The 27,226-nt window shown below is 38.9% G+C and overlaps 1 protein-coding gene across 10 annotated transcripts in view; it reads left to right on the top strand.

Annotated features, from left to right (window-relative positions):
* Positions 1-27,226, top strand: part of Disp1 (dispatched RND transporter family member 1) — a 214,822-nt gene that overhangs the window by 128,301 nt on the left and 59,295 nt on the right. The window contains exon 1 of one of the 10 annotated variants that reach the window (XM_029559002.1): positions 13,565-13,687. The exons of the other annotated variants lie outside the window; for them this stretch is intronic. The gene's annotated coding sequence lies outside the window, so the exon portion shown is untranslated. Of the gene's footprint in view, positions 1-13,564; positions 13,688-27,226 lie in introns of those variants that run through there. 10 annotated transcript variants of the gene reach the window in all.

Genomic DNA, 27,226 nt, shown 5'->3' with positions numbered 1-27,226 from the left:
TTGCCTACAAAAGATGCAACAAAGGCACATTTATGCTTTGAAGTTGGAATCAGAAAACAAATTTTCTTCTATGATCTGTCCATTGTTATTAATGGATTTTATGTTTTCTCTAGAATAGCTTTAGGGATTTTGCTTTCAGAAAGATGGCATGGTCACCAGGACCTTCCCTTCTGTTTCTTCTTTCTCTTCCCCTCTCAAAAGGGCACAGGCAGACTTTTCCAGCCCCAGTTTTTAATTTTCAAAAGTTCCTTCTGAATACTTAAATCTTGATCCTGCTAATAAAGAGTTTGATTTCCTTCAGAACACCTGCACCGAAAGAAAGCGTCTGTATGCTTGGATAAGCAAAACACCAGTGGCAGACAGACCTCTGAAAATATTGAAAAGAAAATATTCTCTCTCATCTACAACTTTAGGAGTAAAACAAATGATCCCCACTTGGAGCTAAGGTGCATCAACAAAACCTTTTCCTCTTTCACTTACTCTCTAAATGGGCATAGGGAGGCTGACGAAATGGCTCAGCAGGTAAAAGAGCATGCCATCAAGCCTGATGACCCAAGTTCCAGCTGCAGGTCCCATATGAAGGAAGGAAAGAACAGACTCCTGTACATTGTCCTCTGACCTCTATTCATGTACCAGTATGTGTGTGCATACACATTCATACATATAATAAATGATTTAATGAACTAAAGGAAAAGGGCATAATAATTTATCAGTGTGATAACAGACACTGCAAATACTGTTGATCTGGAGTATGGGGCCATACCCCTCTAAGAAATGCTAGGAAAAGCTGAATAAAATCCAGTCTTTATCAGTGTCCAAGAGAGGAAGAAGTTAGGAACATAGTAATAAAGGCAGCTCTTTCGTTTACTCTGGACTGTCTTAATCCGTGGTCGGCTATAGCTGTCCTGAGCACTGCTGCTGAGTGGCTTTTGCCAGTGTGTCAGTAGTGACTGCTAACAGTCTCCCAGAGTGCCATCTGCTTAAGGCTAGGTCCCTAGCTGGGCACCGGCAAGAGGTGGTGGAACCTGTAAGATGTGGGGCCTAACTGAGTTCCTTGAAGAGGATGTAGGTCCCTTTCCTTTTCCTCCCTTTTGCATGCTGGCCATGAAGTGAGTAGTTTTGTTCTGTGCTCCTGCCATGATGTCCTGCCTCACCACAGGCCCAACAGCAATGAGGCAGTCAAGCATTTATTGAAACCTATAGACCATAGCCCAAGCAGGCCTTTTCTCCGTATGTTTTAGGTCTCTGCTTATTTAGGATATTCGTTATAATGACAGAAAGCTGATTGGTATAGTTGATTAAATCATTTCAGGTATTGTTAAAATGGCAGATAGCTAGCATAGTATAATCAGAGATTGGGACAAGTAATTGCTTCCAAAAGTTGCAATTTTTTTTTTAAATGTTATTGTGTGTGTGTATACACTTGTAGTCACATGTGTACCACAGTGAGAGTGTTGAGGTCAGAGGACAACGTTCAGGAGTCAGTTCTCTTCTTCTGCCTTGAGTTCCAGAGATCAAACTCAGGTGGTCAGGCTTGTGCTGTAAATGCTTTTATCTCCTGAGCCATTGTACTGACCTGACCTGACTCCCTCACAAAGTTACCATTCTTTTGTGTAAGTAAAGGTACATTTTTAGTGTTATAGGAGATTAAGGATTATTTTAGAAGTTGTGACAATTCCACTTGTTCCTATATAAAGGGTGTGAGCTTGTTTCTTGATGCTAGGTATGACTCCTTGCAGAGCCAGCAGGGTGTGGAATGTATTACCAAGGCATCACCCTTGGCAGAGGAGGGAATTAGTGCTGCATTGCCTAATGTCCCATAGGAATGGGAAGGGGAGTGTATAACTGTGCATTCCTTCATTGTGACTGAGAGCTGTGCTGACAGTGTATGTGGGGGAGTATGACTTCAGATTAGATGGAGTACATAATTAAGAATTCGTGTCCTTGACTGAGACATCCAGGAAAGCAATACTGTTTGGTAACTCAGCAGGGCAGATGCTTTCACTTTCCAAACAGAGCTTGCGTGTATGGATTCTGTGGCTTCTCAGCTGCTCCAGTTCTTCTTTATCTTATCCTGTAAGGAACTATTGATGACAGGCCTCTGCACAGTACTGTACTGAGTACTAGTACTAACATGATGGTAATGGATACTTCTGTGCACAGTACTGTACTGAATATGAGTACTAACAGGATGGTGATGGGTATTTCTATGCCCAGTACTGTACCGAATACTAGTACTAACATGATGGTGGTGGGTACTTCTATGCACAGTACTGTACTGAATACAACAGGATGGTGATGGGCACTTCTGTGCACAGTACTGTACTGAATGCTAGTACTAACAGGATGGTGATGGGTACTTCTGTAATTTTGCTTTGCTTTTCTTTGCTTTTTTTTAAGTCAAAGATCATCTTGGTGGTATCTTATTGCTAAATAACTTGGAACTATGAAGTACAAAGTTGTACTTTGAACATGCATACATGCGTGCACACACACAGCACACGTAGTTTAAAAAAATAATAGTATAAGCTTATTTTTGTTGTTACTACTTTGTAGTCAAAGAATCAGGATGCCAGTCTTCTTTTTTATTGAACTTTTGTGCATTTCCTACATAAAATCATCTTTATACCCCCTTCCCCTTCCCCTTTGACACCTTCCCATAGCCCCCCCCCCCAACTGGAGTTAATACATTCTGTCATTTGTGTTAAGGTCTATTATGTAAAGTTAGTGTCCTGAGATGTCCCTCAGTGCAAGATCATCCACCCAGATTTAGTCAGGCTGTCTAGAGTCTCTCCCTTCAAGAAGATCAGCCTTTCCTCACCCAGCAGTAATCAGCTGCCAGTAATTCTTTGACCAAGATTGGGGCCTGCTGTTCTTTTCCACAATTCTGTGCTGGGTTTTTGTCTGCCTAAGTTTTGTGTGGGTCTTGTGCATGCTGACACTTAGGAGCCTATCCAAGGACCCACACTCTGCCGACTCTTATTCTCTGTGTTTTGGCCATTTGTGGCCTTTTGTGTTCCTGGCCCTCTGCTGCATGAGGGAGCTTCATTGATGAGAATTGAAAGATGCGTTAGTGTTCTCTTCATCCCTTGTTCTATGACTCTTAGGTGTAGAGGTTGAAGATGCCTGTCTTCTTTGGCCTTTGTTTACCAATTCAGTGCCTAAAGCATTGACTTGTGTGTTGTGTGATTTTTTAAATTGTGTTTTGTTATTAAGAAGTGGAAGTATTTAAACTCAGCTGAGACCTTCTCCTCTTCCATTTTCATCAGAAGGATTGCAGTCCTAGGTTATGAGTGGCACCTGGAAAATGTGAACAAAGAAACCCTGTTTCTTCTCTTGAGACAGTTACCATGCTGTCTCTAGGCTCTGGCCCCAGTGACATCCCAAGGCTAGGGGGATGTCCCAGCCACATGCCACAACACTAGAGCTGGAGCACTCTTCACCCAGGAGAAACATTATGATGGTCCCAGTAAAGTCTACCACTCATGGATGGTTGTGGTCAACTAGGATTTGCCCAGGCTGGTGGTAACTGGATGCCTTGGTCTTGAAGTGCCTCCTTACAGAGCACAAGAGTTGTCATCATGGCTTTTGTTTTAGTGTTGTTTGGTGGTGTTTGTTTTTGAGATGGGGATCTTACTTTGTTATATAGGCTAGCTTTGAACTCCTGGACTCATGTAATCCTTCTGCTTCAACCTCCTGAGTAGCTGGGACTGCAGGCATGTCACCAGCTAATTCCAGTGTTCTCTGAATGGCTTTGCCAAGCTTACCGACAATGCTGCCCTTGAAGATATTAAGGTCCCTCTTTCCTTCCAAGACTCAAGCTTAATGCTTTCTTTCTGCCAGGCCTCCATTTTAAGCCTTTTGGAATATTTTGTGTGTTTTTCATATTTTTGAATTCTGACATAAGCACTTGTTACTACTTTATTTCTTATCTTTTTATAGCCATCTCACAGAATGTTATTTCATATAAACAAATTTCTGAAGGAAGATAGAGTATGACTTTCACAATTTTGAACTGTTTGAACTTTTGAATAACTAATGCATGTGTTTTCAACATATAAAACAACTCCCTCTACATTCATGAAATACCTAACTCGCATGTCTTCTATCTTAGCAGTTGGGTAGTTTAAGTGTCTTTTCTTGTGAAAAATATCATGCATTATAAAAAGTATAATAAAGAGGGCTTTCATTTTATTTACTCTTTTCTGTACCACTTCATTTTATATCAGAGAATGTGAAGTGTCAGTGTTAAGTTAATCTAAGTCTTAGCAATTACAAGTGTTTATATTCAAATGACATTTAATTTCCTACAGTGTCTAAGTTTTAGAAAATTAACTTGTACATATTTTTATTTAATGAGGTAAAGAAGGTAAACGTAACTTTTTCCATAAACATTTAGAGTCTGACTTAAAGAAAATTTTCAGCTCATTAGTCATCATAATCCCTCTTAATATGTACACACTACTTTGGTTTAAATTCATTTCAGAGCTTAGCAACAAAATATAACTGAAACCATTAAGAGAATGTTCTAATTAGATTAAAGCCAAGATATACTCATCTTCATTTTAGCAGTAGATTTCCTGCCAAGAACTTCTATTGTAAAAGTTAAGCATCTCAGTTTGAAATCCTATATTGCAAACCAGAAATATTTTGGAAGCTGGCCAGAGTCTGTTAATGTTAGGCTTTATTTTTAAAACCTTGTACATCATAAGATTATATTCTCAGATAATCATCTGCAGTCTTTTTTGTAATGGCTGAAATGTTTTGGCTTTTTTTTTTCATATAAAACTATCAAATCTGATCTTTCTCCCCTCTGAAACTTAATACTGAGCTTTGCCTGACAGGTAGGCTCTCCTTAAAGACAAATGTGGAACCTGTAATGAACTGACCTTGTTTGAGCTTTTACCTTAAAAGGGTGCGGCTTGTTTGTTTATTCCTTTGTTATTTTGAGAAAAGCAGGCCTTGAACTTGTTCTGCAGTGGTGGAAGGTGACCTTGAACTCCTGATCCTCCTACTTCCACCTCCCAAGTGCTAGGATCAAGGGTCTGTGCCAGGCTTGGGTTCCGGCTAAAAAGATTTTTTTAGTAGCAATTTTTTAAATACTGTTTTTAATAATATTAAAAATAATTAATATGGAAGACTATGGTGCTGTTTCTTTGAAACCTATGGTATTCGTGCTTTTTCCTTTAAAATATGTGCTCCAGTTTCTGATCTCTGTTAGACTGTTTGGTAGCTTATTGATCAATATTAAGTGAATTTCATTCTGGATGATCAAAATATTTTTTGTGTTATTGATAAGATGCATATAGTTTCCAGATTTTTAATCAAAACATGAAAAGGACCTAGGGGTTGGAGAGATGGTGAGGCAGTCAGTGAGGCAATCAAGAGCACTGGCTCGTGTTCCTGAGAACCTGAGTTTGGTTCCCAGTACCCGGTGGCTAACAACTGTCTGTAATTAGTTCTAAGGGATCTAATGCCCTCTTCTGGCCTCCATAGGCACTGCACTCACTTGGTGCACTCATACACATAAAATAAAAATAAATTTAAAACAGCAAAGGACAAAAGGAATAAACACCCCAAGACTCCTGCATTCACATATTTCCATCGCACTTTATTACAGAAATCAGATTAACAAGTGATTAAATAGAAAGTTTACTTTTTTATTTATTTTTTACTTTTTTTGAAGTAAAGTTTAAAAAAAAAATTTTAATAACTACATGATTAGAAGAAGCATTTCATTATAGCTTTAACATATTCAGTAACACACTCCAGAGCAAGAGTACTTCTCTTTCACACGTGGCTGTAAGTTTCTAGGTTCACAGTTGAATTAATACAGTTATATAATATTGAACTCAGTATAAACGCTGTAAGACATAAAATTGAATGAGTTTTTAACCTTTAAAAAAGATCTCCATTTCATTTTAGACTAGTACCTGTAATGACTCACTGTGAAGGAAAAATCATTCTTTTGGTTTGTTTTAAAATATTTTTGTTAATACCAAAGAAAGTCCTACCACACAAATGAAATGAAAGTTTCAAAACTATCGAAGAATAGGCTTGCTCCTGAAGTGACCAGGGCTGGTTTGGAAGAAGGATGACTAGCTAGTTGCTGTCATTCCTTAGTGTTCAGTAATGGTTTAGTACTCAAAATTTAAAGCAGAGAATAACACACAGCATGCTGCAGTCAGATCTAAAGTATATTGAATCTTGCTATTGTTTCTTTCTCACAGCCACAGTGAGAATGGCCCCTGGGGCCCATATAAGTCAGCAGAGAAGTAGGATTCTGTATACTGTTTTATTACATAGACTATATTTCAATATAACATTCTGCATATTAAAGAATGTGATACAAGTAATAGTAACAAATGTGAAATGTCATTTGTTAAGTAGACATTTGTCAAGTGTAAATATTTAACCTAGCACATAGTATAATGTACTTTATACACCTTACTTAAAGCTCTAAAGATTAAATAGGTGTAGAACCTGTGCCTTTAAGTGTAGATCAAGAAGGGAAAAAGGGTGTACAAATGGCCCTTAGAAAAATTTTAAAACTTGGTATATGCTAAACGGTGAGAATTTGGAGTCGTGTAAGTTAGAGTAGGATGACAGGGTTTTTGGTTTAGGCAGTCAGCAAAGGCTTCGGGAAGACATGCTGTTGGCCACATCCTTTACAAGGAACAGGATTGTGGGAACTTGGAAAATAATTAAAGGTCATTGCTAGTTGAAGCACTAGAATAAGCACAGAGAAAGTATGTGCAGACTTCCTCTGTGATCTGACTCAGCATCCCACATGCTGAATCCAGGGCCTCTGGCATGCCAGGCTAGCCCACTAACTAACACCGAGCTACACACTCCCAGCACAAGGGCTAAAGCAAAATCTGTTTGGAGGGCATCTGACTGGGGAAGAGAAAGGACATTGATAACAGAGGATCTTGCATTCCTGCTAAAATGGTTAAACTTTCTTGCATTGATGGAAGAGCAGCTTGATTTGTCTCTTATGCTGATGAATCTGGAAACTCTGTGCTGGTTAGTTTGGAAAGGTGTGAAACCATACATTGGATTACACTATTAAGACCATTGTAACTATATTCAAGGGAAACTAAGGTGGCTGAGGGAGTGGGATGGACTGGGAAGGTGACAATGCCTAGGGTTTGGGAAGGAATCAATGAAGTTCTAGTTGCTTAGAGGTCAAAGATGACTCCCAGGGTCCATAAATAAATGTTGAAGTGAAATTTGTGGGTTTAAGTGACAGAGTGGATAAAAATAGGAAAAATCCAGAAGTTCTTTGATGCTGACAGTTTTGTCTCTGATTGGTGAGCTTGAACTGCTACTGGGACAAGCAATGAAATGTCCTTGGGCAGCGAGAGCTGTGGGTCAAACTTACACCAGAGACTGAGTGTGATGCTAAGACGGGAAGCAGCAGAGAGGAGGTCTCATTCAGGATTTAGAAAAAGAAAATTCAGGGGATCGGCTAAGGAAATGCAGTAGAGGTTAATAAGGTAGAGAATATTAGAATATTGGGAACTGAGTTAAGGAGAAAGACTTGCCAGCAGGGTTGGGAAGTGAAAAAAATCCAAACAAAACTGAGTATTGAAAAAGGACTGCCAAATTTCATTTTGGAAACAACAGTTGTATTAGATAGTGGTAGGATTGTAAGAGAAGGCAGACGGTGGGGTACAGCTTGGGTGATGTCTGTAATGGATGGACAGGGAAAGGTGGGTCAGGCAGCCCAATGACCAGCAGCCCAAGGAAAGGAATTCTTTTAGGCTAGAAAATGAAACAAGTTTTTGTAAGTGAAAGAGTTAATAAAGAGGGAAAGATGAAGATGGGCTTGAAGGAGCATGTGACAAGGCAAAGAGCTGGAGGGTGCCGTGCAGTACTGTGTGCCCTGGTGGGAACTGCGCTTGCACTGTCCTATTCAGCTAGGAGTCACATGTGGCCATGGAGTACTTGAAGAGTGGTACTGAGTGCAATTGGGCACGAAATTCTAATTTCTTTTCATGTAACTTTATTTAAAATGAAAAAGCCCCATGTGGCATGTGACTGCCTTTTCACATAGCAGAGGTCTCATATGTAAATAGTTAAGAAAGAAGATTAGGTATTTTGAGTGATAATGGATATGTTCTAGAGAACAATTGAGGTAGAAATGGCAATGGCAAAGAAATTTGTAGTCCAAGTGTCCTTCTCTTCCCTGAAAACATATAGTGTTACTTGCCAGGAGTGTTTGAGTGGGGACCATGGGAGAGCTTTTGGCATTCTTTGGGATTTCAGTGGAGACTCAGCAAATGAGAATCAGAGCAGCATGGACAGGTCTCCAGAGGTGACCCTGGTTTTTAGGTCTCCTTCCCTTTCTGGAGGCTGTCTTCATTAACATCCCCAGACCTGAGGGGGCTCAGAGAGCAGGTTTGGGGAGGTTTCTGCAAGCCTGGTGTGATGGTGAAGCAAAGCCGTGCCAAGCAAGTAAGAACAGCCAGGGGCCTGGATAGGTTAGGGCTGGAGCTCCGGGAAGGGGAGGAGTGTGACTGGGAGCTGAGAATGCCACAGTACACTTTTCATTTAGAATTACAGATTTTGGAGATAGAATTTTTATAGGAAATGGGATAGGAAGATTAACAGCTGAGAGTTGTCAGATAAGAAGAGCATATAAGATTGATGCACACTTCCAAATTCAGCAGAAGGAATTCAATATCCCCTGATTATTTTGCTACAGTTTACCTGCAACATGCCCCTTGCACCAAATTTGATAACATAACCTTGAAAATATAGTCTTAAGTGATCCAATTTTAAATAGTAAACTGGGATTTATCTATTTATAGTGACCCCCAAATTCATAAAAACTTTCTAACATTTGAATTTTGTAGATGGAAAATGTAGCACGTGGATTAAATGACTGGTTGTGGGTTACGGAGCTGAGAGAGAGAGAGGGCTGAGACTGGATTCTAGGTCTTCACCGGTTGCCTCCCTGTCCTAAACTGTGATTTGAGCTGCCTCATATTCTGGTGTGAAGTTTCTTGTGCTCAAGGAACATTAAAATACAGCATGAAATATTGTGGTTAGTTTTTGTGAACTTATACTTGAAAATTACTATTGACTTGACCAAACTGAAAAACAAACAAAAACAAAACAAAAAACTCTTCTGAAACACTGATCTGCTTTGAACCTGGTTTACCCACTGGTTACTATTTTAACGCTTAACACTTAGAAAAGGAATAAATAGGGTTTCCAGTTAATAAGCATTATATAACAAAATCTGGAATTGCAGTTTGGACTAGGTTCAGCTGAGGAAGAGTGTGTTAATAGTGGGCCTGGAGAGTGAGCACAGAGATTGAGAGCCCTTGCTGCTCACAACCACCTATAACTCCAGGTCCAGGGGATCCAGCAACCTCTTCTGGCCTCTGTGGGCATTGTACACATGGTACAAATATACATGTATGTAAAATACTCATACACATAAAATAAATATAAATAAAAATACATGTGTTGATGAGTAGCAATGTTTTCCCTTTTTAGAGAATCCCATGTATGCCTCTTCCTCCAGCCCCCTTCCCTCAGACTCTCCAATGCTCTTCCCAGTTTTACAGTGAAGATTCTAAATTGTGCAATCAAAGTAAGACACTGTTTTTAGAAAATACTCAAATGTTAAGTCACTAAGCACTTTCCATCTTGCTCTAAATAATGTTGAGAAACATGCTGAAGGGACTAGAAATAATCATGATTATTTTTTATAAAATGGTATTGTGTACCATGTGATAATACCAGGACACTTTCATGTATCTGCTTGTACCAGGCTTCAAATTTTAAAGGTAATCAGATATACAAATCAATAACTGCTAAAAATGCAAATAAGGATTTACTTTGTGAGTTGGAGAATTAGGACTTTGGTTTCTGCAATACTGCAACTACTTAAAGGAGCTTCTTAAAGTCATTTATGAAATCCACTGTAGAGCCTTTATTTTCATTTTTTGCAAGGATAACCACAATGAAACGGGAATAGGCTTTTTTTTTTTTTTTTTTTTTTTTTTGGTCTTTTTGAGACAGGGTCTCCCTGTAGCCCCAGCTGTCCTGGAACTCACTATGTAGACCAGGCTGGCCTTGAACTCACAGAGATCCACCTGCCTCTGCCTCTCGAGTGCTGGGATTAAAGGCGTGTGCCACCACGCCTTGCTGGGAATAGGCATTTTAATAAACTAAACCAAAGTACTGTTCAGGTGACCAAAGGATGTTAAAATACCTTCATTTTAAATTTAATTATTTGATTCATTTTTTTCTTGAGGATTTTTAGCTGTTACAGTATTTAGAGTGTATATGACCTGAAATCAGCAGACTCTACAACTTTAGAGACTAATATTTTTTAATTGTTTATTTTTATTTTATGTGCTTGAGTTTTATGCCTGAATGTATGTCAGTGTATCCATGCCATGCAATGCTCACAGAGGACAGAAGAGAGCATCAAGAGCCCCTGGAACTGGAGTTATGAACGATTGTTAGCTGCTATGTGGGTGCAGGGATTCAAGCCTGGGTCTTCTTGCAGGAACAGCCAGTGCTCTTAACCACTGAGCCATCTCTCCAGCCCAAGACAGACTAATATTTTTACACAAGTAAATACCTCATTCCCTTTCTTTCCTTGCTACCTTGCCCACCTCTCAAAGACTGACTCTGTTTTAGGTAAATTTAGGAGATTTAGAAGTGAAAGGTACCTTTCCTGCCCTTTAGGCACATGTAAGCACTGTCTTTAATGCTGTTCTTTTTAAACTATGGCTCAGATCACCAGCCCAAACTTCCTAGAAAATCAAAATCTCAAGCCTGCCTCCCTACATCTCCTGTCCACGACCTTTAGCATCAGAATCCCAGTGCATGATCCAGTAATCTGTGAATCCCCCACAACCCTCCAGGGATTTCTGATGCTCACTCAAGTTGAGAAGCACTGGCTGTATGAGACATAATTAACATGCCAAGAATCTGCCCGTTTCAGTGGGTATCCACAACATTGTGCAACCATCTAATTCTGAAACATTTCATCACTCAAGAAGAAACTCCATACCGATTAGCAGCCACTCCCCAGATCCTGTCAACAATCCTTGGCAACCACTAACACACTTTTTGTCTCTGGATTTGCCGGTTCTGGATACTTCATATAAATGAAGTTGGCCTTTTGTTTCTGGCTTTCACTTAGCTTAAGGTTTTCAAGGTTTACTCATGTTGTAACATGTACTCTTTTCATGGCTGAAGAGCACTGTATTGGAAAGATACAGCAATAACATATTGTTTATCCATTAACCATCCAATGGACAAGCAGGTTGTTTCTACTTTTTTGGCTGTTAAAAATAAAACTGCTGTGAATATTCATGTACACGTTTTTGCATGAATATGTTTTCAGTTTTCTTGGGTACACAGTCAGTTCTCATTATTTGTGGTAGTTATGTCCATATAGTCACTGGAAATAATTAGTCAATACTGAATCATTTCTAGAAATATAGAATGATATTCCTGTGAGCCCATGGTCACAATATTTTCATCAATAATCAATACATAACCTGGTTTTCTGTTTCTGTTTAAAGACATCCTCTCTAATGCATATTATTGATTCATTTACCATTGCTCTCAGTGTCTAACATCACTGTCACTTGGACCTAAAAAATGTTTATTTCACACATATGCACATTACATCCTTCTTGCACTTAAAAACACCAGTCAGCACTTCAGCAATGCACCTGCAGGTCATGTAACACTAGGGCTGGAGAGATGGCTCACAGGTTAAGAACACTGAATGTTCTTGCAGAAGACCCCAGGTTCATATCCCAGCACCCACATGGAAGTTCACAACTGTCCGTAACTCCAGTTCTAGGGGATCCGACACCCTCTTCTGACCTCTGCGGGCACTGAATGACACGGGTGCACTTCCATACATGCAGGCAATACACACATACACATAAAATAAAAATAAATATTTTTAGAAAAAGAAAAATGTAACACTAATAAACTGCTAGAGAGACTCATTTGCAGTATGACAGGCAAACTTAAGAGCATCACCTTGTTTGTCCTCTGCTAGGACATGTGCAGCAGCAACACAGGTCTCTCACCACTGCAGTAGCATGTCTCTGTGGCTCTGAAAATACCACAAGCATTATTTGGGAGTTTCAAGTAAATTATAGCAAATAGGCAAATCTGCAGAGACTGAATCCACAGATACGGAGCATCAACTGTACCTCGCCGTGGAATTGCTGGGTCATGTGATAATTCTGTTTGGTTGTTCACAGTGACTGCTAGGCATTTCACAGCCCCATCAGCAGTGTATAAGGGCTCTGGTTTCTCCGTACCCTTGACAATGCTTGGAATTTTCTTTTTTTCCCTTTGCTACAGCTATCTTTGAGGATATGAAATAACATCCATTTCATTATGGTTTTAATTTCTGTTTTGTTAAGTCTAATGATAAGGATTGGTTACTTGAATGTTTTTGGAGAAATGTCCAAAAACTTTGCCTATTTTAAATTAGATTACTTTTTATTGTTGAGTTCTAGGAGGTTTTTGTTTGGTTTTGGTTTTTGTTTGGTTTTTTGCATGTATCTGGATGGCATTTAGGTATATAATTCAGAGTATTTTCTCCGTGTGTGTGTGTGTGTGTGTGTGTGTGTGTGTGTGTATGGGCACACTCTTGAGACTGTCCTTTGATGTATAAAAAATTGTTTAGATGAAGCCTAATTTTATCCATTTTTTCTTTGTGCTTTGGAAAATTTTGAAAGTACAATTTTTGTGTCATTAACTAATCAGTATGTCTGGATAGAAAAACTACACATTTTTGTTATTAAAGACACGGAGAGTAGATTTCACTATTTCAATGCATTATCACTTACTTGCTGAAGGGATATTATTTATAAATGTAAGGCATTTACTTGCAGGTTTTACAAAGATTTATGTAGAATTTTAAGCTGGTGTCATTAGAGCCATCTGTTTATAAAAACAGCATTGGATCCATTTAATAAAGTCCTATTTTGTTTGGTAGGTAAATCAAAGAAAAACTCTTAGAACTGCTTTGGCTAAAGCTGTCTTTAAAAATGATGCCTACCTCTTTTAAAACTGAACTTTCTGCTCTGAAAGCAGAATCTCAAGAGCCGTTTGAAAGAACACGAGCCCTAGAACTGGGAAATAAACAGGAGTTGGTGTTTATTAGTGTTAGTTTAAATGTAGTAGCCCTTGTGTCAGAACACTGAGTCTGGAACACTTAAGTTTGGCTATGAAAGCTAATATCAGCCAACGTGGCTTTAATCTACTAAGTAACTTTAAATCCAAAAGATCAAAGGAAGTTATAACTAAAAACAGCCCGTGTTGCAATTTCCCTGTAGAAGCAGGAAAAGGCTAGAAATTACATGTCACCTTCATATCCTGGCTGGCTGACCTCATGCTCAGATCAAGTCCCTCTGAATGCCAGCTGTTGCCATTATTAAGACTTTGCCTCCAAGGGGTTAAGTAGGAGAAAAACTCTCCTGTCCTATCAGAAAGCAAACACTGAAGTTCCAGCCCCTTCCATGCCCCATTCAGAGCTGTCTGTATGCGCCTGTCACTCACTGGGCTCCAGCTCAGCCAGCACTGGCCTCAGCTCTTGCTTTCTCTGTGCTCAGTGCCTGCAGCCAGTCGCTGCTGTGGCTACTGCAAGCCTTTGCAGATCAAGAACTTTCTTCTTAACAGGAAGGTAATTTATTCTTGTGTCTCCAGGTGTAAATTTGTTGTTTTCTAAACTAAACCTCTTTTCTAAAACTGTATTTAAAATTCCAGTTCATAATTTTTTCTGTGTAAACTGAACAGCATTTTAATACATTAAAATCCCATCATGTTTATAGTCTGGTATAGTAGAGTAAGGTCTGCTGTTTCTTAAGTTTGGTAAAATGTGTTTTCTTCGTGCAGTTGGAAGGAAACCTAAGATTTAAAGTATTGTATGCTGTTTCAGACTTTGAGAGTTTTGTTTAACCACTGAGTCAGAAAAATAAATAGAAAACGCATGCTTCTACCACAACCAGTTGATAGAAAGGTAGGTAGAGCTATTCATAGGAATCACTTTAATCACATTTGTGAATTAAATACTGTAAGAAAATAGTATATTAATAGTGTATTATCATCTTCTAGCCTACGAAGAGAACAGTTTGGTGGAGACGTCCAAGCTTCAACAGCAGGTTTAATTTTTATCCCAGTTCATTTCAGATACACAGCTTGGTGTACTCTGAGCTGTGCCTGAGCTGATTAAATGGTTCACGCCTTGTATGCACTTCAGTTGTATCAGTGATTGCTATCTTAGGATTGGATTTACTACTAAAAACCCTAGTGTAGCAAAATATATCTGCTATATTGTATGTGTGACTGGCAAAAAAATTTAAACTGGTTTTAATTTGTGAACCATGTTTATGCGTGGTAACAAAGACTAAAGCATTTCATCCCTGTCACTGGCTGAGCAGAAAAGCCTTTCTTCAAGCGATGGTACAGGAAACAGAGCACACTTACAATTTGCTAAAAAATGTCTTTAAAAATAAGTGTCCTTGTTGATTTCATCCTTATTTAAGGATGACATATTCCTTTTATACCCATAAGGGGATCATTTTAGATCATAATATTTATAATTAGGAGAACTATAGTTCTCTATGGTAGCTGGGCAATCTCTTAACTCTAAACTGATGAGTGTTTGACTAGTAGGCAGTGGGCTTACTACTCCCCTGGTTTTAATTTCTGCTGACATGTTTCCTGCTTTTTAATATGTTAAAACCATATGTTTAGATTATTTTATTTATTTACTTTTGATTATACTAGAATGTTTTAATTCAGAAGTTGAATATTAACATAATTATGGAATCATACTTCACTTGGAAATTTTTAGATGTGAAAAGCAAGGCAGAATATTTTGTGTGTCTTATTGTGTCATACAGTTTACATCATAGACCCAAAGTCCTGAAATCGAGAACTGGGAGCATGAACTACCTGCACCAGTTATAAAAATACAATGTCTGAAATGATTGCTTACAAATCAGTTTAGAAGATATTTCAACCTCACGTCAGTCTGAAAAATGATCTGCATTATAAGATTGATTCACCTGGCCTCTAACCGTAATTTCCTGTCTTTGTAGCTTAAATTGAACCAAGTGATCCTTTTTGGCCACTCTTGAGAAATCTGCTTTTCTGTTTATTATTCGCCAATTTTTTTCCTTCTGTTCTTACTGCTTTGAGTTCTGAGCTCTGAATGTTCTCAAAATATGATTTTTAAAATGTCAGTATGAGTGTTTGACAGTCTTGACATACATCGACCTTTTTTTTTAAATTGCAATTTCTGATCAGACCCTAACACTGGAAATAAAACTGAGTTAAGAGCAAGACAATGAACTGCTTAGCTTGTTAGCCTTTTGTGATGTGTGTATGAATATAGTATGGATATATATCCATATATAATATATCCACATATTACATATATTGTTGCTTTGGTTTTATATATGTGTGTGTTAAGAAAAGCTAGCTTTGAGAAATAGAGTGGTTCTTTGTTCTCTCCATCTAACTTTCTGTTGTCATTTTAATCACTGTTAAATAGAATCATTTAATATAGGCCTACATATTTAAATTACAAGAGAAAATTCCCATGGTGCATGGTAGGTGCTTTGTATATGATTGCTAAGTAAGGATATTTACCTATTTAACTGAAAAATAATAGGTTAATTGCTTTTGCAAAAAGACAAGAATTTCCCAAGTCAACAGTAAATGTAGTTACTGTTCATCTGATGCATACAAGAAATCATATAGTGGAATTCAGGAGCATTTATAGTGAAAGCTTAAGTAAGGAATAGAAAAATACTTATGAAAATTATATCCAGGTTTTACTAAAAGTAAACATACTGATAAAATTGCAGCAAGAAAAGGCATTTATAAATTCAGTGTTTTTCTAAGGTTACCTTCTGCGCTTCACACAGATTCTTTGAGTGATATTTCCTAAGTTGGCTCAGTAGACTAAAAGAGTCTTTTGAGACATTATGGGCTAGACTGCAGAGAAGAACCATTTGGGAAGCTGCTCTAAGAATCTTGATTTGGTGCTTCTCAATTCAGAGATCAGGGAGTGTGGGGCCTGCTATCAGATGCTTAACATTTGTAGAGAAAGTTTAGATAATTCTTAGTATTAAAACAAAAACAAACAACTTTTAAGTGTTTTATGGTGATTGATCTCAGTTTTTTGACTTTTAAAAATTCTCATTCTTTAGCCTCACAATAAGTAAAAGGACAGTTTTAGGGGGAGGGGCTTACCTCAGTGATGGATTTTCCCTTTGAGTTGATAAGTTTGGGGGTTTTGGTGTGATGTTTAAATATCATCTGGTAGTTGTCTTCAGATGTGCTTGTGATCTGTTCAACATCAGTTAAACTCAGTAACATGATCCCGTGTCTACTGGGAGGAGCTGGAATGATAAAGATTGATTGCTTAGCTGCAAGTTGGGAGTTGAGTTGAGGCAGAATGTTTTCAGATGAAATCTCATGGCCTGAAGACAGACCATCACATCTTGAAGGGTCCTGTTTATTACCAGAATATCTTGTAATTACTGTTCAGTGGGGATGTGAAGCTGGGGAGCATGCTTGGCATCTGAGGCTGTGTGACCCTATCATTAGAAATTTAAGATGCTTAAAATGTCACCAGAGTCACCCTTCCCCACTTGTTCCTGGCATACAATTTTAGGAACTATGTTCTACTGGAGGAGCTTGAGACTTCACTTTAGAAACTGGACCAGAGGTTATAGATATACTTTTTTAAAAATTTTATGTGTATGCATGTATTGCCTGCATGTATATAAGTGCTCCCGTGTTGTTCAGTGCCTGCAGAAGACAGAAGAGGTTGTTAGAGCCCCCGGAACTGGAGTTATTGACAGTTGTTAGCTGCCATATGGATGCTGGGATTCAAACCCAGGTCTTCTGAAAGAATAGACAGTGTTCTTAACCACTGAGCCATCTCTCCAGCCCCATGGATATACTTTATTTAGGGGTTAAATAAACTCATTAGTCAAATTAGTTATTTCCTAAATTGTCTTCAGAAGATCCACAAGTCGTAGAGGCTGTGTGATAGCTTGTTTCAGGTTTCTGCGCACATTGTTCCACAGAATTCTGCACAGATGTCTCATTTAAGCTGATGTCTTGTTAAGGCTTCTTCCTTTCTGTGTCCTTGCCTCTACATTTCCAGTGTAAGAAGCGCTGTCACGAAGAAAACAAGTGAAGACATGCTGATATGAGGAAGCTTGTGGCATGATGGTTTTTAATATGCAGCAGTGATTTACATTTCCTGAAATATCTTCTGAACTTTGACTATTTTGAGTAACAGTTGGATCCTCTTGTAAACAGATGAAAAGTAATTGTATCTAGTGCAATTTGGTGTTTCTCAGCGTTGACTGCACATTAGAATCAGCTGGAAAGCTTTTAAAAGAATCCCTGATGGCCACACTACAATGATTAATTAATAATTATTAAATAATAATCTGTAATTAAACCAGAACTGCTGGCCAAGGGCCTGTTTCTGTAACTTAAGATGTTTCTAGTGTGTAGACAAGGTTGAGACTATCATAATAGACTTTTAATTTTGTGAACGTTTGTTGTATTTATTGCATTCATTTAAGACTTGTCTTAAAAACCAGCCTTGGCTGGTTTGAAAGTTAGGTAACTACCTTTAGAAGCACTTTGTCTTTTTTTTTTTTCTTCAGATGATCATTGTTTGACATTTCTGAGTTATGAAGCTTCTTTGGTTTCATTTTATATAATTTTGGTTATATGGATTAACATACTTCTCCAGATTTAGGATTAAAAAATGATTAGTTCAGCTTAATGGAATTTAATGTCATCTGAAATACAGACCCAAAGATATTAAGCCTCTGTCTCTCTTTCATTGATGGTTATGGATATAATACTTATAACGTGAGTTTGAGAAGTGATGAATGTTCTATGGAGTAATCATTTCTGTAGAGAAGTTAGAAAAAAGATCTCTGAAAATTATTTAATAATTGCAGTTCATGATAGTACTCTTGACTTATGTATTTAGGAAGGAAGGTGTTTGTGCTAAATGAAGATGTTAATTGCCATCATGTGTTCCAGATTATAAATGATAAGCTTTTTTATACACATGTCTCTTTCTACATAGACTTGTTCCAAAGGTAAAATGGATATAAAACAAAAGGAAAAAACAAGATTGATGTTTCAGTACCCTGAAATTCCCTTTAGTAACTTATCCATACATGTATAAATTCAGGCTTTGACAACCTGATGCCTTTCTAGCAGTAACCTTGCTGTTTAAATCCAGAGCTTTTAGCTTTGCTCTGGTATGCTCTACTATCTTCCCAAGGTTATTCTACTTTTAATCATTTTTTTTTAATATGGGAAAGACTTTACCTAGCAATCCCTATTTTTCTTCTAAAAAGATGTGTAGAATTTATGATTTATCTTTTGATGTCTTCATCAATAGATATCACATAGTTATGTTTAAAGCGTTATATAATACAATGTTTTATATATTTCATTTTTCAGAGATGGTGGTTATTATAAGTTGAAATTACGTGATAACATAAATTTAATAGTACAACAGTTCTCTTTGTAAAAGAATTATAATTCTTTCAGAGCTCTTGTTTCTAGTTTGCTTTTACATGGTGTGGGGAAAGCATACTACTGCCAAATAGTTTTGATGCCATGTGTACGGAATCGATGGTAGTGAGACTAGGTCTTCAAAAGCCTAGTGCTCTCTCTTTGGGAAAATGGCTTCTAGTTTGCTATGCTTATGCTCTGTGGGAAATAGCAACTGTATTTATTTTTGTATTGTTCTTTGCAGGCTATAAAATGTTTACAAGTGCTTATGTGCAGATATCTATAAGTATTCTTATTGAAGGAGTGTTTAATGGTAGAAAGTCCATGAACTCAAAAAAAGGGGAGTGGTTTGTCTCAGAAGGTAAGAAGATACTTCTCTTAAGATCATCCTTTTTAGTCTCTGTAAGTGCCTGACTCTTTGATTAAACATAAAGACTCTGGTGTCAGGTCACAGTTAAATTATTTTGAAATTATCTGAGTAGTAGATTAAAAACAAGGATTGATCTGTCGCCTTGCTCTTTCTAGTTTGCATAGTGTAATAAGTGACTAGATACCACTCCTCTAAATTAGTGTACTATGTCTCTGACGTTTTTGACTCTTGGTAAATACTGAATTCAGTGACCATTTTTCATGTGGACTTTGACAGAATTTTATACCAGTAGTCTCTAGTGATCCTCAACGCTGGCAGAGCTTGGCACTGTGTGGAATCATCCTGAGTAATGGAAAGCCTTATCTTTAGAGTCTATTAGTGTGGAATTAAATTCCAGTCATGTAATTTGGATGTTGCTTTTTAAAAATATTTTTATTGAGCTTTTGTACATTTCATGCAACAGTTTTTAATCAAATTTAGACCCCTCCCCCATCCATGCCCCTGTCATCTCCACTGAAGTTCATGCATTCCACCATACATTTAACATGTATGGCAAGATGTTGCTTTAATACTGTTGACTCTCAATTTTCTCTGTAGTGTGTTAAAATATCTTTATAAAAGGATTTTAAGGAAATACTTCACATAACATTTCCTTAAGAAAGTCTAATAGGGCTTTATGGGATGCAAAGCTTAGCTGACACCCCCCCCCCAATGCTTTAATAGCCCTGTAGAAGACTCCTACTGCACAGTTCTTTGTCACTTCTCTTAGGTTTTAAAGAAGCTATTTATTTCTTTTGCTATAACACTACATATTAATAGGCCAAGTAGGTGCTGGTGATCAGAAATGAGGCCCCCATTTTTAGGATAAGATCAATCCATTTTAGAGGAACCATTTCTTATTGGAATAAGTTTGATAAATAATGGATACAAATGGTTCCTGAATTTCCAATATACTTTATGTGAAAAAAAGATGAGATCCTTTTGTGTTCCCATCTCATCTTTGGAGAAAAAGAGGCCAGGTGCTTCATTCCTTGTTATGTGAGTTGTACCAAAGGGATTAAATCCTGTTGAATTCTCTCAAAATGGGCATAGCACCATTTGGAAGTCATGATATAGGCTATAATTAAACTTGAATATCAGAATTTCTGTTAAAATTTCTTTCTCTGTCTTATTAGAAAAACCAGTCTTCTGTCTCTGCCCGTCGTCACTGTCTCCCTGCTCGTTCTTTTGTTCGCCCTTTCCTTCATTACACTTCCTCTTGCCATCACTTAGGCCCGGTTCTCTTGTGACCTCCCAGCATAGTTTATAGTGTCATTCTGCCTTAAGATCCGATCCGTGTGCCAGGGAATAGTAGCATCACATGTTGCTGGCTTCTTGCTGCCTCCAGGTGCGTGCATCAGAACCTGTCTTTTAGCTAAATCCCCAGCAGATCTCTGTGTTTGGAAGCATGGGCCAGTGTTTGATACTTTAATCCAGTGATTGTTGTACTCTAGGGAGCACCATTCTTTTGAAAAACATGATCAGCTACAAAATGGAATCCTATTGATGATACCATATTAACTACATATTCTTAAGTTTGGGGTTGATCTGTTGAGGCGGACTGTTATTCTGACATGTCAGCTGAGTGCATAGAAGGCAGTTCAGCAGAAACCTTGGTACCAGTCTTCCTGGTTTCACCATTCATCACTGGTTTGTGACTTTGGGCACTTTAGACTCTATCAAGTTTTGTTTTGCAAGACAGACTGGTAATGCTTGCAATGTGTGTTTTTCTGAAGGCCATTAGTGGGATCAATTGGAATGAGATCATGCATGTGAAAGTGCTTTGGAACTACTGAAGAGGTATACTATTGTACTGTCAAGGGCAGCGAAGACATTCTTCCTCCAGGCTATGTGAGTTCTGTGTTATGGGTAATGATGGCTTCAACAGTGGTTACTGTGGTAATTGGAGAGGCTCTGTGTATTCTCTTCAACAGTAAGTACCCTTATATTTTAATCTGGTAATTTTCTGGCCAGGTTAGGAGTTTTGATTTCCAGTTCCAAGTAGGGGCTGCACAGTGTTCTTAGTGCACTTGAGATGCATTTGTTCTTTGGGAGCAGCTGACATAGTTTGATTATATAACATCTTCTGAGACATACTTCTTTTTGTCTTTGAAGCATGGTTCAGTGTATTCTATAGGATGCAGTTCTAATCACAGAAACTGTGGTGACCCTGTGTGTGTATGCATGCATGCATACGTGCACACACATGTAACTCCCCTCCCCATATTTTAACCACATAGCTTCTTATTTAGTTTATTGCTTACCTTTGTTTCTCTGGCAGTACTAGGGATTGAACCTAGGACTTCACACATGCTAGGCAAGCTGTCTACCTTTGAACTACAGCCCCAGGCCATAGCCATATGTATTCTTTTTTTTTTTTTCTTTCCTGTCTTTTTGAGACAGGGTGCCCCTGTAGCTCCAGCTGACCTGGAACTCACTATGTAGACCAGGCTGGCCTTGAACTCACAGATCTACCCGCCTCTGCCTCCGAGTGCTGGGACTAAAGATGTGCACTGCCACACCCAGCTGCCATATGTATTCTTAACCATAGAGTTCTCTGCAGGTAAATTTTGTTTGCACATAATGGCGCTCACTGACTTTTTTGAGATGGCATCTGGTTATGTAGTCTGGGTTGACATCACCCTTGCCATTCTCCTGCCTCAGCCCTTAAGCTCTGTGATTATAGACATTTACCACCATGACTGGACAGCTTTTTTTTATTGTGTGTAATACCCAATTTTAAATATGACAGGATTTAAGTTTTCTATTGATAATTTGAAGTGTTCTCAGTTTTCACTTTAAAGTGCTGTAGAGCGTCCTAATGGTGTGCATGCTGCTTATTCTCACACATTATTGAAGTATATTGGAAAGATAAATCCCTAGTAGAATTGTGGTCAAAGGATAAAGATATTTCAGAATTTGATAAGTAGTACCCTGCTGTCTTAGAAAATTACACTGATTTGCCTTTCAGACAAATGTAAGAAGGAACCAGACTTGGAGACCATTGAGACTTTAGATAACTTGGTCCAGATTCTCAGTCTGTGTCATAGCTTCATCTGTCAGCTTCACACAGACTTAGAGTCCTATAGGAAGAGGAAACCTCAGTTGAGGAGTTTCTTCCATAAGACTGGCCTGTGGGCACACCTGTGTGGCATTTTCTTGGTGTGAGAGGGCCCTGCCCACTGTGGGCAGTGCTACCCTGGGCAGGTGGGCCTGGGCTGTATAAGAAAGGTAGCAGAGCAAGGTGGGAGGATGGGGGGAGCCAGTAAGCAGTGTTCCTCCATGGTCTCTACTTTAGCTCCTGCCTCTAGGGTCCTGCCTTGAGCTTCTGCCTTGGCTTCCCTTGGTGGTTGTATTAGTCACTTTTCTGTTGCTCTGATAGAAACACTGACCCAAGCAATTTATAGAAGGAAGAGTTTATTTGAGCTTATGTTTCCAGGGGAATTACAGTCTGTCATGGCCAGGAGGCATGGTGGCTGGAGGTGGCTGGAGCAGGAGCAGCAGAAGCTAAGCTCTCACATCATCACGCAGGCACAGGAAGCAAGAGAGCAACTAGAGATCCTATAAGGCTTAAGAACTCTCTCAGCCCACCCCCAGTGACTTGCTTCCTCCAGGATAGCCACACCTTCTGAAACCTCCCAAAACAGTGCCATCATCTGGGGACAAAATGTCCAAATACTTGGAACCTATGGGGGACATTTTCATTCAAACCACCACAGTGGTAGTCTATGACCCGCCAAATTAACCTTTTCTTCCCAAGTTGCTTTTAGAATGGTGTTCATCACAGCAACAAGAAAGCAAATTAGAACAGAGTATAGAGTCAGCTTTACACTCACACCTACCTACTCATGCACCTTCCCTTCAGTCGTGGGTCAGTTGCCATCTAAAAACATAATTTGGGCTTTCAAACTAGGAAATAAGGTCTGGAGAGATGACTCAGCAGTTAAGAGCACTGATTGTTCTTGCAGAAGACCTGGGTTTGAATCCCAGCACCCACATGGTGGCTAGCAGTCGTCTGTAACTCCAGTTCTAGGGGATCCAACACCCTCTTCACCTCGGGTATTACACAACATGTGTGCACTTACACATATGCAGGCAGAACACTCATACACATAAAGGACAAATAAAAATTTTTAAAAATACTAGGAAGTATCATTCCATTCATATCTTTTTATAATCAGATTACTTGGCATAGCAAATGCTACCTAAAAAGAAGTGGAAATGAGGTTAGTGCTTTGAATGGGTTGACTTTAGCATGTTGTGTTCCTGGAGAGAGGGAGGTATCCTGAAGTCTGTGGCTCTGGCTATCACAGCTCAAGCTGACTTCTCAGCAAGAGCTTTCTTTGGATATCCTCTCAGAACACAGTGATTTCAGTATCACTGTAAGTTATTCTTTATGTCTGACCCCAGACTGATTTTTAAACTTCCACAGTAAATACTGTCTGTTTGCTACATCACGGCATTTACACGACCATACCATTACATTTATCACACTATTTTGGCACATGTAAAAGTGTTAACGTTTTCTTTCAGGAACTCCTTTCTGCATTACTGTTCTGTGTAACAGTTCTCTCCATTCCGTGTGCTTTGTTGGTAGTTATCCCCCATCCTACGCTCAGACCAATTTTTACCCCTCCATTTGTCTCTGTTCTAAAGAAAAGGTGGTCTGTCCCTGTAAGGTGTTGGTGTCAGCTCTTAACTTCAGACTGAGACTTAGCTATTTTGGTCATCTGAAACCGTACAAGTGCATCCACTGAGCCTAAAGAGACCATAGTCATTTCTTAAAACAATTGTTTTGTTTTTGCTTTGTGTATGTGTGTTTTATTGACTTATGAAATCGAAATGGTTATTCTCATTTTATGATTATAATTAAACTGAATCAGAGAAAGCTCATGTGACCTACTTTAAATACAAATCAAAATCCAAACAAGTGATTCCATTTCTACCCACTCATTCCTGCTTCATTTCAAGAAATCTCCAAGTTACAAAAACAGATTGTGTTCCAGAAATACATTTCAAGATTAGTTATCTGGCACTTGAACTGCATTTTACCACACTGAGAGAAAAAAAAAAAAAAGTTATTTGGTGAAACTGAGTCTGTTGGCCTGCAAACCCCTTCACTCTTGTAGAACAGCAGGATGTTATGCTTGCAGCAAGAGCAAAGGAGAGCGATTGCTGCAGTGCTGCGGTAAGGAAGGAAACATTTTTCCTAAAGACAAGTGGATTTAGTTAGAAGAAAGAGAGATGGGTGAAAATCAAAGAGAATGGAGGTGGGGGGGGTGATGTTAGGATACTCTGCAGGATGTTAGAGGTTCCTGACAACCTGTCTTAGGCCCCATTTTCTTTTAGAACTATAGAGACTTGTTTTTAGATGCTTCTTAATAGAACTCAGCCAACAGCTAGGATGGTGGGTAACAGGACTCAATAGGATTGATTGAATTAAGTAAAAAAATAAATAAAAGGTCTTGAGATACATCAATGGACCTGGGGTGTTGAAAACAAAGGAGCAAAGGGGAAGTGTGTCTCCCTCCTGTCCTCCTGAGGGGAAGGGCGGAGCTGTTGATTTTGACATTCTGCCCAGCAGATGCCATCATTAGGAAAGACTGCAGAGGCCTGGAGGGCAATCCTATGAAGGTTCCTGTGATTTCTTTGTGTGGTGTTCTCAGGAGAGTTTCTAATTCTGGGGAATCATTGTATTGATCTCATCTAGTGATTGCTTCTTACCTAGTTACAAATTTGCTAAATTTCATTTAACATTTTAAAAAGACCAAACGTCTTTACATGTTCTGTAATTTATTGGTTTTGGAGTATTCGAGTATACCTCATCCTTCTCACGATAAACGTGAGGCTGTGTCCCTCCAAACAGAAGCTTCACTGAGCTTCTTGTGAGATGGCAGGCATAGTTGGTGGTGGCTGACCCTTAGAGTTCCTGCCAGTCACTGTGCCTGCTGTCTGTGAGTGACATAGTTGCACCTAATTCATATTATTTTGTGTTGGGAATATTATCTGAGTGCCCAGACTGGCTGCTTTTATCCAAGGCTGATTTTAAGAAGGAAAAAGATGTAATCTATGCCAAATTCAGAACTTGTCTCCTTGGCTGTCAGAAAGGAGATTTGGGATGGGTAGGCCATCAGAAAGGAGATTTGGGATTGGCAGGCCGTCAGAAAGAAGATTTGGGATTGGCAGGCCGTCAGAAAAGGAGATTTGGGTTGGCAGGCCGTCAGAAAAGGAGATTTGGGATTGGTAGGCCATCAGAAAAGGAGATTTGGGATTGGTAGGCCGTCAGAAAAGGAGATTTGGGATGCGTAGGCTGTCAGAAAAGGAGATTTGGGATTGGTAGGCCGTCAGAAAAGGAGATTTGGGATTGGTAGGCCATCCGAAAGGAGATTTGGGATTGGTAGGCCGCTTTGAAAAGTGGCAAAACTGGTGGCATAAGTAACACCACTTTATCTTATATTATTTTTATGTTTTTAAGTGTTTTTTCTACCAGAACAGTTTATTAAGACAGTTAAGTGTGTGGTTTATTTCTTATCGTATGATGTTATGTAGCTGAATTTATGCATGCATGTGTGTGTGTGTGTGTGTGTGTGTGTGTGTATGTGTGTGTGTCTGTGAGCGAGAGAAAGAGGTTTTCATCTGAAAGATAAGTATTAAAGTAATGATGCTAAATTTGCATCATAGTGCATTTGCATATCCTCTGGGCTGGGACCAGTATTCAGATGGAAACTTTATACATTCTTTCAGCCCTGCTGCTCAGAATTGCCCCTGCTGATGTAATGCAGTGGGTGAAAAGGAGGACAGGACTCCTGCTCCTGGATGATCCAGGTTACAGCAGCAAACAGACTAGAAAGAGATTAGTTCTCTGAATACTTGTGTTTGTCAGAGGTTGGGAGAGACTGGAGAGAGACTTCTCCAGAAGCTGTTATGTTCTTAGAAGAATGCCATGTCAAAGGGTTAGGGACCCAAAGGATAATTTTTTGTTGGTCCATGTGTAGGTTAAATAGACCAGTGTCATTGATCACTTTTCTTATTGCAAATTCCTAGGTTTTGTTGTGTATATTGCTTGGAGTGGTGTGGGTGGCCAGGGGAGAGGGAGGAGATTCTCTGGCTTGGCTGTGGCCTGTTGGCTGGTCAGAGATGCTGCTGGAGCTGTGGGCATGAAAGAGGTTTTGTTTGTATTGATGGCCTCGACCCTTTGGTGGAAGGAAAAATGTAAGAAACTTTCATTTGGAACAAATCTCATCCACAGCATTACTTTTCTCATGTTCAAGAAATCTTACCTATTGTACACAGTAAAAAGTAAATTCATGCTGGGTGTGGTGATCCACGCCTTTAATCCCAGCACTCCGGAGGCAGAGGCAGGCGGATCTCTGTGAGTTCGAGGCCAGCCTGGTCTCCATAGTGAATCCAGGCCAGCTGGGGCTACAGGGAGACCCTGTCTCAAAAAAACCAAAAAAAAAAAAAAAAAGTAAATTCATGAACACCTTTTATAGCACACTTATTTTTAGCATTAGATTCATTATTTAAAGGAAAAAAAAACCTTTTGTACCTGATAATTTTGTGAGAATTTACTCCTTATGTTTGTTCTTACTCTGGAATTGGATTGACTTAGAGAAAAAAATCTTCAGTTGGTGAGCTCTTTGTAAGACAAAACAATCTTAAGATTGTTACATTATTTTAACTTATACAATTATTTGCCCCCAGAGTTACTCTTCATTTGGCCCATCGCTCCTAAATCAGAACACCCAAGTATAATATTGTTAAAAAGTTGAAGGATGGTATTCTTGTTCTCCCCCTTTCCAACCAGAAATGTCTAGTTCTTAAAGGACTTTTGCCTGTCTAGGGTGGGAAGAGAAGAAAGGTATTGTTACATTATTTTAACTTATACAATTATTTGCCCCCAGAGTTACTCTTCATTTGGCCCATCGCTCCTAAATCAGAACACCCAAGTATAATATTGTTAAAAAGTTGAAGGATGGTATTCTTGTTCTCCCCCTTTCCAACCAGAAATGTCTAGTTCTTAAAGGACTTTTGCCTGTCTAGGGTGGGAAGAGAAGAAAGGTATTGATGTTGTGCCCAGAGAACGGACCCCCAAGAATAACCACGGAATCCAGAGGGCATGCAAGAACAAAGAGTCTTTATTCGGGCTTAAGCTCAGGCTCTCAGACCTCACCAACGCAATGGATCTGTGCCGAGAGCCCCGATTGCAGGAGGAGGAAGCCTTTTATAGGTTTTAGACCAAGG

This window comes from Nannospalax galili, unplaced genomic scaffold (assembly GCF_000622305.1).
Source record: "Nannospalax galili isolate Female #2095 unplaced genomic scaffold, S.galili_v1.0 scaffold368, whole genome shotgun sequence".
Classification (NCBI taxonomy): domain Eukaryota; kingdom Metazoa; phylum Chordata; class Mammalia; order Rodentia; family Spalacidae; genus Nannospalax; species Nannospalax galili.
Note: the sequence above shows the minus strand (reverse complement) of the source record. Positions and strands in the feature narration are given on the sequence as shown.